Raw genomic sequence first — 10066 nt, 5'->3', positions numbered from 1 at the left:
TTTGAAAGCCTAACTCTGGGAACTCTTCCTCCGATAATCTATGGTGAGTTTTCCTTCTTGTATCATTGATGAATAATGTCGGCGTCACTACACGCCACCATTAGCTTTCTTAAAAGAGAATATCATAGCTTTTAGTTTAGTGTATTGATTTGAGCTAAGTATTTTAGAAGAAACCGAACTCACACAATGTACTTGATAATTTTTAGGAATTAGTTTGATAATTACAGTTTGCATTATTTGATTCTTCATTTGTATTTGTGCTTAATAGGGAGCTGAAGTTGTCAGGATGTACAAAACTTTGCTTGGGAGTTGAGGTTTTCGAAAAGTATGAACATGGATTTTCCTTAACCTGAAATGTTTATCTTGTCGCATTATAGCTATATGTACATTTACACAAATGTGGATTCTGTGCTACTTCTGAATGATGTTATTGTACTAACTGTTTTTTATGGAGTGATGACGTACACTCTATGTGTTCCAGGGAATGGATCTCTACTTTAAGAGGCATGATGGATAGGCTGCTACTTGTGAAGATTTTTTTACTTCCATACAGGATTCAAATGATGCGAACTTCCAGAATTTCTTATTATGGTATTCTGCACCCCTTCTTGTTTGTTCAATCTCTACTTGTTAACATTATTGTTGGTGCTTTTGGTTTTGTAATGTAATTATAAATTATAGGTACTCTCAAGCGGGCACGCCTATTGTGAAGGTTACATCATCTTTTTGTCCCGAAGCCAACACTTATTCCTTGAGATTTAGGTACACATAATGTCGTTATATACAGTAGGAATGTTTGTAGTTTCAATTATGTTTATGATTTATCTTTTTCCAGTCAAGAGGTTCCTCCAACCCCTGGCCAGCAAGTGAAAGTACCCATGTTCATACCTTTGGCAGTTGGTCTCCTCGACTCCAATGGAAAGGGCATTCCTCTCATGTCTGTGTACCATGAAGGGTTGCTTGAGTCACTTACGCCAAATGCCCATCCAGTTGACATTGTAGTTCTTCAAGTAAAGAAGGTCAGTTCTGATTGTTTATCGATGAGAAATTGTGTCAGAATTCAATCTTATGTTTAGGTGGGAAGGCGTTACCCAAGAGGTACCCTGATGTAATTAGGGATTACCAGTCAAAATATAAAATATATTGTAGTTTTGCACTTTTGCTGACTTTAAAATCTTTTCCATGTGTTTTTAATGGATGAAATATGATTTATCTTGCAGCCAATTGGAATTAAATTGGGGACTTTGATGGGTCTATTTGTACCATGCTTGCAAAATATAATGGGAATCATCCATTTTATCCGATTTTCTTGGTAAATAACATTTACCCTATGCTATTAATTATTATCCGTATTAGTTCATAATGGTAGACTTTGCATGTATAAGTTAGTAGATCAGTTGGTGTGTCCAATTTTATTTTCAGAAATTAAGAAAGAATGTTAAGGGTTGTAATATATGGTCAGTTAGGATTCTGATCATTGTATAGGAACCTTCTTGTGGATATGATACAACTAATCCTGTCGAATGATTCACCTGTTTGAAGAAAGATTAGTATGTATGCTACGAAAGAGACAATGACGGGAAAGGAATTTAACCTTGGATAAGGTATTAAAAATGATTTGAAGAAGTAGAACAAAATAGGTGGTATGACATACAATATAAAGGGTTGTAAAGTGAGAACTCTTGTGGCTGACGTCATTTAGAAGGGATCAAGGCAAGAATGGTGAGGAGAACAAACAACTGAGGTTCTGTCTTAGATACGATCTTTTTGCTTTTGTTGTTGTTGTTTTTTCATTTTTTAAACGTACTCTCTAGTAGTGTTAATGGGAAAATACTACCCTCTTCCCTTTTCAGGATAGTTGGTATGGCTAGCATACTGGACTCATTATTGTTAGTCTCCTTTTGTGGCATGTGCACTTTCTTGACTACATTATCGTTAAGTGCTATTGCTACTAATGGTGCAATAAAGGTATGTGATACACGAAATATGCCTTTTATCATTTTATTGATTATTGCTTGTCCACCTTTTTTTTTTTTGAATAAGTTATTATTGCTCAAGTTATCTTTTCTTTTAGTTTATGCGCTAGAATTTACTGATAAATGGTTCCAATCTTTGCACAGCTGGAATCACGGGGTTGAGCTCAACGACATTTAAAGACAATTTGAGTTCAGAATTTCAACACACCAACAATGCAGGGGTACCTGATCCTAATGGATCAATTTACTGGAATTTTAAGTAAGCAACACAAATGCTTAATGGTTTTCGTGTAGGTATACCTATTCTGTTTTGTTATGGTGAATATGTGACTTATTTGGGATCTTATGGGCTCCCTTTAATTAGTGCCACTATTGTTTGATAGATTCAGAGCTTCCTTCTTCACACTTTTGGATATGCTTTTTATGTCTACACACATTGACATTACCATGTAGTATCTAGTATTGAAGTGGGTCTTTAGTGGTAAAGTTGATTTTGTGATGGCTGATTTCACTTGTTTCTTCAGATTCATAAATTCATTATACGTACAACCAAGGGAATCAACTCATAAACCTGGGTGTCAAACATTTTTTTTCTTTCTTCTTTTCATTTTTTTCACTCGTTTATCTCGAAGAGAAATAGATCTTCTACCCAAGTTCAATCCAGGGAAAAACTACCTTTCTGTTGCTTTATAATCTTGTTCCAAGTGGCCACTGAGTTTTTATAAATGTTCATTCCATATATGTTTTTGTGCAACTGTTGAATCTTGCTAGATTCTCTCAGAAGCAAACTAACCTCCTATTCTAGATGACTTCTAAGTTTTCTAATAAAATTGTTCACCATTCCAGTGCATTGGTGAGTCTTTTTTTCCCTGCTGTTATTGGAATTATGGCTGGTTCAAATCGCTTGTCCTCGTTGAAAGATACTGAACATTCGATACGAATTTGGAACCCCCGGCCGCTTCTCTTACGACAAACTGTTTTTATATTTAATCTCTGCGGTTGTTATTTGGAGCTCAACCAACCACAAAAAGCTCTTGAAAGACAGGTACTCATTCCTTTTCAAATTTATTATTGACTTTAGATGGATTGTGTCTCTTACATTCATTTCTTGGGATTCAGGATCCCTTACTGAATTTCACCTAGCTGCCCTGCGTGTGTGTGTTTTCCCCCCTTTGATTGAGTGAGAAATATTAAGAATATGATTGGAAAAAAAAACTTATAAGCATACAATTAGCATTCATCAAAAGAAGAGAAAGGCTCATCAATTATTAATAATATGGTTTACTTCTCACATTGACAATCTCTCAATTATGCTCAATCCTGCATAGCTCCACAATGGCCTAAATCTTGTTTGAAATGGATACCAGTCATTTGATCTTCTAAACCACGTTGAAACTGTTTGCAAAGATCTAAGACAGTTAGTTGAAAAAAAAAACGTGAGTCGGGTGGTCGAAAAAGGTTTTTGTTTCTTATAACATATTTTTTACGGTGTATCATGTATGTAGTCGAAATCAGTTCCATCACTTGAGGTAAACTGCCCTTTCAGTTCCATATTTGCAAGATTCTTACTATACTCCTTATATTCTTTAACCATGCTCCCTTACCAGAGTATCTTTTTGATGCTCATCAGTTTCTTTGCTACTGAATTATAATTTAACAAAAAGTTGTATTTTTAATATCCTATTTTAACCTTGGAACATAACAACGGAGTGTCGACATTGTTTGGTCAGGTCCATATTTTCCTCATTCCATTAATTAAAACCTTCTTCCAAGTTATAAATTCTTGTCATATATGGGCAAACTATGGATCGATATTTTTCCTTGCAGCTCCTCTTTTTGCCCAAAATATAATTTATGTATTACTACCTTTGACATATAGCCAAGCTGGACGCGGGGACTGCTCGACGACGGACAAAGACCGGGTTCGCCCCTCTCTTGCAGCTAGTCGTCTGTTGCATCATATCGGGATGCACCTTTGCATCCATTATTTATAAGATGTTATGGCATCCGTCTTCTGCAATCTCATTTATAAGGTTCTTTCTTTTCTTTGCCAACAAACACTTTTTGTTCCATTTAATAAACGTTTCACTCAATTGAGTATGTCTCTGTAGATTCAAAAGAGCCTCAGCAGAGCTCCTCTATCTTTTCTTCTTTGGTTCACTAGGGATATGTTGCTTCTTTCTACTTGCAGTACTTTGTTTTCAAGGGTTAAAGCTCGAAGGCCTTTATGCTACATTCAAATGTAGGTAGATCCATATTGATTTCTTATCAATACAAAGTACATCTTTGTTAGTCTTACAAAATTTGGAATAAGTTTGCGTCGGAAAAACACGGATGCATCATTTATGGGAACAAGTAAGTAGCTAATGAGACAAAGTCTCCGAAAAACAACGATATATATTAAAAAAGGGACTTATTCTAAATTTAGTGAGGGAAATGTTTCTAAATTAAGTAAATAAGGAGATCTTAAATTGCCTACTCGATATTGGGAGGGTATTATTAGGAAGACCCAGCTTATCATATAGTGTAGATGTCAGAACCAAATAATGTTACTCATTAGTTCTAACTACTACTTGATAATTTTTAGGAATTCATTGCAAAGGTGCTTACTCTTCCTAGAGATGGGGAGATCATGGATATGATGGAGGTTGCAGATCTCGATGTTGTTCATGATGTCAGCTCTTTCATCAGAAAACTTCTCGCTTCGGAAATAAAAGCTGAATTTCTTAGCACAGTATGACATCTTCAAATATAAATATATGTTAAATCAAAAAGTGTTTTCTTTGATTGTTCTTATTCTCTATTCATTTGGTCTTCCTCGTTTCATTTAACGCATCACATGTTCTAGGTTGAAAATAATAGGAGTATTGAGCTTTACATCTTTGACCATGCTAATATCTCCAGACGTACTTTGAAGAATATTTCTCTTGGTGAGTCTCCAAGGGTTTGTTTGTGTAAGATGGATGTAGGAAAACTTGTTATGCTATCAAGTACATTATCTGACTGCCTGGTCTTGTTCCTTGTATAGCCTATCTTGCTTCTCTTGAAGATCCAGACATTGTCAAACTATTCTTGCATGAGTACAAGTCTGCATTGATTTTCTATTACAATGTTTCATACTGCAGAAAAAAGAAAACAGAGTGATTTGTTAGGCTATGATAGGTTCTTGGATTAAATTGATTGCATCAAGCCAGGCTGTGATAGGTTCTTAGTTGGGTGATTGTGGTTCTCTTTGACTCATTTCGGTACTGCAAATTAGATTTTGTTAGTTTATGTTGGCTCGTTATAATTTTTTGTATATAGTGTAATATTTTGAATTGGAGATGATATTTGTGTGATGAATGTGATTTTAAGATACGTTTCATCTTTATTTGATGATAAATGACCAGGAAATTAGTATTATATTGGGATGACATTGGCAATTTTATTTATTTTTTATTTTTATTGTTTATTATTTTGATAAATGGGACATCACTTTTAAAGTGATTTATAGAGTTATTTCACATCACTTTACAAGTAATTTGGAATCTAAATGAAACATCACTTCTTAAGTAATGTTAATTGACCTTATTGATTTCACTTAAAAAGTGATGTTAAACGTTATAACATCACTTGTGGACATCGATTAAAAAGTGATGCAAAGTTATAACATCACTTGTGGACATCAATTAAAAAGTGATATGAAGTAACATCACTTGTAGACATTATTTAAAAAGTGATGTTGAAAACCCTAACTTTTCACGTCGCCACCAGTTACATCACTTGCAAAAGTGACATCGTATATTTTTTACATCACTTATGGAGTGATTTTAAATGTCTTTTCTATTGTAGTGAATCCATCCTTTGTCATGGGCCTTGCTCGCAAGCATGTTGAAAAGGTTGCGACTTTGATGGACCATTTAGCTATATTAGACGATCCACAGTGTGAGTTAGCTCTCTTACGTGCTTGTGTTGGGCTCTCTAAGTTGGTATTTGCGATTCGTACTTGTCCACCATCCCAATTTAGAGAGGCAGCTAAGACTTTTAATCGGCATCTCCGCAGTGTTCTCCAGGGTATTGTGGTTTCTGATGGTCCTAACTTCGGTCATTTGCAGTGGTGTTTATCAACACTCCCATTATGTCTTGGTGGGTTAGGTATTTATTGTGCCACTGATGTCTCTACTTTTGCTTTTGTCGCCTCTCGTTATCAGACTTCTGAGCTTTAGAACCACATTCTTAGGAGTTGTGGGCCAGTGCCTTTGGATGAGATTCTTGATGTTGCTAGCAGTGTTATGCCATTATGTCTCAGGTAGAATCTCATGCACTGCTAGCAACAATATACCCAATTTTGACCTCAGTTCTATGGCTGGGAATGCTACCGTCCCCTCAAAACCACAAAAAATTTTGGCGGAAGCGTTCTCTAGTAAGATTGTTGCTGGTCTTGAGAGGGAGTTTGTGTTATCTACTCGTCAGAAAGCAGTCATTGGATGTTTGCAGTCAGAACACGCAAAGGATTTTCTACTTGCTATTCCGATGGAGGGCCTTGGACAGCGTATGTCGTCGGTGGAGTATCGTTCTATTCTCCGGTACCGTCTCATGATTCCTTTGTACTCTGATGGTGGTCTATGCCCTGTTTGCAAAAAGAGTAGACTAGATGCTTTCGGGGACCATGCAGCACATTGTAGACATTTTCCTGGTTTCAAATACCGACATGATCCTGTCAGAGATATTTTATGTGATGCATTTTGGAGGGCTGGGGTACAAGTGAAGAAGGAGGCTCCTATGAATTTTCTCACTGATCTGAATGAGGAGAGATCTACACTTCGGCCTGCGGATGTATTGATATACAGCTGGTCTGAGGGGAGACATGCATGTGTTGATGTAACTGGAGCCTCTCCGTTGGTAGGGCTTGGGAATGGAGTCTTTGAGGTGGGAGAAGCAACTAAGAGAGCAGCGACAGGGAAGATGGAGAAGCATAAGGAAGCTTGCATGGCTAACCAGCATTGTTTCATTCCGTTTAGTTTCGATACTTTTGGTTTCTTGGAACAATAGTCTGTTGAGCTTCTCAAGAGACTTCAGAAAGTAATAGACGATAGCGTTATGTTATGATACCGGTTCTAACGAGTTTGTTTTTAGAAGAATAGGATTTGCTATTCAGAAAGGACTTCTTGGCTAAACTTGTTGCACGCTTGTCCTAATTATTTGTAAAATTCCTTATCAGTATCAATAAAATTTCCACTTAAAAAAAAAAAAAAAAAAAAAAAAAAAAAAAGGCTCATTGACATGAGCAGCACTGCCAAATTATATAGAAAGCAATCGGAAGGTAACTGTCACTGAAGCCATATGTATAGCTTAAAAATCCAATTGAAATTGATAGAAAATCATAGCTTGATTATGTAAGAGTAATAAAATTAATGTCTTAATTTGAATTAAAAGTCACCCTTTAAATTGGAGTTCATATAATCTTACGCCATTTATATTGGAAGGAATGCAATGTAAAGTTCACTTAGGCTATGTAGAATTAAGCATTTGATGTTGTTCTTATCTATTATCTCATAGCTGCATATCATCATTTATTTCAGTTTTTATTTTCAGTTTTGTATTTTGCATGATCTTATTATGTCAAGCTCAGCTTAGCCAACTTAATTTTATAACTATTATTAACGTCGGTGACAAAATGGTGTTGATGGACAGGCAGCCAGATGAAATTTTCTATCATTTTAATCAACTAGAAGGTGGATTGATTGAGATACTTAGGCAGTCAAGTCCCTATCAATAGAAAAGGCTTCGTTGGAAAAGCTCTTGGTCAGCTGGGTTGATGCATTCTGTAAGGACAGGGATCAAAGAAATCGCAATGTACCTCCTGGATTATGATCACTTGATCTACTAATGTTCCACATACTGCCTTGGTCAAGATCACACACTATGTTTTCAACCTCAATGAAAGGATGGATGAGAAGAAATAGGTGAGCAAGGTGAGCACGATTGCAATGTTCAACTGTTCGAGTAAGTTATTCTGCATGACTTTGATGCACGTGATAGGACCTCAAGTTTTCCCATTGTTGTTCTGCATAGAATTAGGATTTTAGATATAAATTAAAATCTTTTGGTTAGGAAGCTTGATGGGGTTGGGGTGTTTGGTCAGTAAGAGTTCATTTGTATCGATCATGGTCAATGACGGTGATAAAAGTAGCTATTTGAAGCAAAAATGACTTAATGTTTTTGGACACTATATGGCTGAGTTATTCATGCTGATTTATATTTGTATTCTTTTATTTCATTGTAAGAATTCAGCTAAGGTATAACTGTTCATTTCAAATGTATATATGACTTTGTCAATAATTTTATTGCTACCTATTTCTGAAGTTTATATATAAACAGGGAAATTGCAAGTCTATCATGTACAAAAATATTGTAAACGCTAACTTTTAAGACTAAAAATTCCATGACATCTTTCTTCAACACAAACTTATGAGCGTAATAACAAACATACCCAAAATATGTATTTGTTAACGTGGTCTAATCTTTATAGTAGTAAGCCCGGTCATAGGACGGGCAGATTAGCTAGTATACATAATTCTTGCTCAAGGCCATCTTTTATTCAAGTTGAGTTTAGAGGAAAAATATGAAGTGGTACAATCATAAAGTCATGACAATTTATATTGATCTTCTATACTTAGAGCACTCCATTTCAAGTACTTTGCAAAAACTTTGGAGGGAGCTATATCTAAGTTTTAACTATTTTTACCTAACCAACTATTTTTGTGTGCTTTTGCTCATAGGTAGGCTAGTATTTAGTCCATACATATGAATATATGTTTTCTTACCTATCTTAACTAATTTCGCCCGGTTGTTTTTAGTACTTTATCCCCATATTGAGACTAGACCAAAAATTAAATCATTACCAAAAATATATGTACATATATATATCGACATCGTTAATATTTTCAGGTTTGCTTGAAATATTGCTGAAGTAATAATAAAATTAGAATATTCTTGAGTTTCTATGTACAAGAAACTAATTAATTAATAATAAAAAAAAAAAGTTATGGAAGTTGTAGCTAAAATTTAAACCTACTAACTGGACATTAATTAGTTTTTTATTCCAATTAATGCTCAACCTATAGCTAGACTTACTAGCTTGAAATTGTAGCATGTTTTTTGTTAATTACTCAAAAGGAGAGAGCAATGTAGTTAGTGATGACTCTATGTTAGGCTAAGGCTATCCACAAATTCACTCTCTAAGTCTAATGGTTTTGTACACTATCCCACTATAGCACAATAGCATAGGAATAGTGTTAACCGGATTGTGTAAGTCGCACCCAATGGTTTCTAAACCATCTACTAGTGCCAAAGGCGTGAAGAAAATTTTCGAATTCATAGCCGCCTCTCCCAATGGCGTGTAGCCCAAATTAAGCAAGTATTACCACACACCACTCCTAGTGGCGTGCAACACATATTTAATAATTGAATCTTGTCCCAATTTTGCCCCTTCCTCGCTCCTTACCCAAATGGAATAAAATCGATAAGATTATGGGTAGAATAGTAACTTAATAAAATGGAATATTTTGTGGAAAATGTTTGGCGTGTGGCATATTAAACAAACACTTACTACATACCATTTGTAGTGACGTGCTAGCCAAATATATTCTACCCGCCTTTCATATTGGCTTGTAGACCATATGCCATTCCACTAAAACTCGCACTATGTATATGTAAATTAATAGTGATAGCGTTTACAGGTTGGTATTTTGCGCACCATTGGATCACAATTTTCGCCATATTTGGTGGGATGGCGCACCATTGGACTTAGCTTGCTTAGTTACTTTGTCGCAAGACAACCAATAACTGCTCTTCTGTGCTTTTATTTTATCCGGTACGTCTAGATGCTTATCTGAGATGGATGAGATTAGTATCAATCTCTCAGTAGTTGAAAGTATCCAAATTTTGTGACACAAATTAAGACAATGGAAGTATGGAACGCAATCACTCATGTGTTGTGTGCTCCTAGTGCAAGGATGTCCATAATCCTCCTGCATGTCAGTAGTCAACTCGTAAAGCTAATCTTCAAGCCGAAAAAGTGTTGGAACCACACTTCAACTGTATGGAAA

At 35.6% G+C, this 10066-nt stretch overlaps 2 long non-coding RNA genes across 2 annotated transcripts; both read left to right on the top strand.

Moving 5' to 3' along the window:
• Positions 1-463: 463 nt before the first annotated feature.
• On the top strand, positions 464-982 carry LOC147515089 (uncharacterized). The gene is made up of 3 exons (XR_015213364.1): positions 464-591; positions 682-762; positions 836-982. It is a non-coding gene; the product is annotated as an uncharacterized LOC147515089 (long non-coding RNA).
• Positions 983-1852: 870 nt separating this feature from the next.
• LOC147515088 (uncharacterized) lies at positions 1853-2475 on the top strand. The gene is made up of 2 exons (XR_015213363.1): positions 1853-1968; positions 2121-2475. It is a non-coding gene; the product is annotated as an uncharacterized LOC147515088 (long non-coding RNA).
• Positions 2476-10066: the final 7591 nt, after the last annotated feature.

This window comes from Coptis chinensis, chromosome 2 (genome assembly GCF_015680905.1).
Source record: "Coptis chinensis isolate HL-2020 chromosome 2, ASM1568090v1, whole genome shotgun sequence".
NCBI lineage: Eukaryota > Viridiplantae > Streptophyta > Magnoliopsida > Ranunculales > Ranunculaceae > Coptis > Coptis chinensis.
This window is presented reverse-complemented; position numbering and strand designations above follow the sequence as displayed.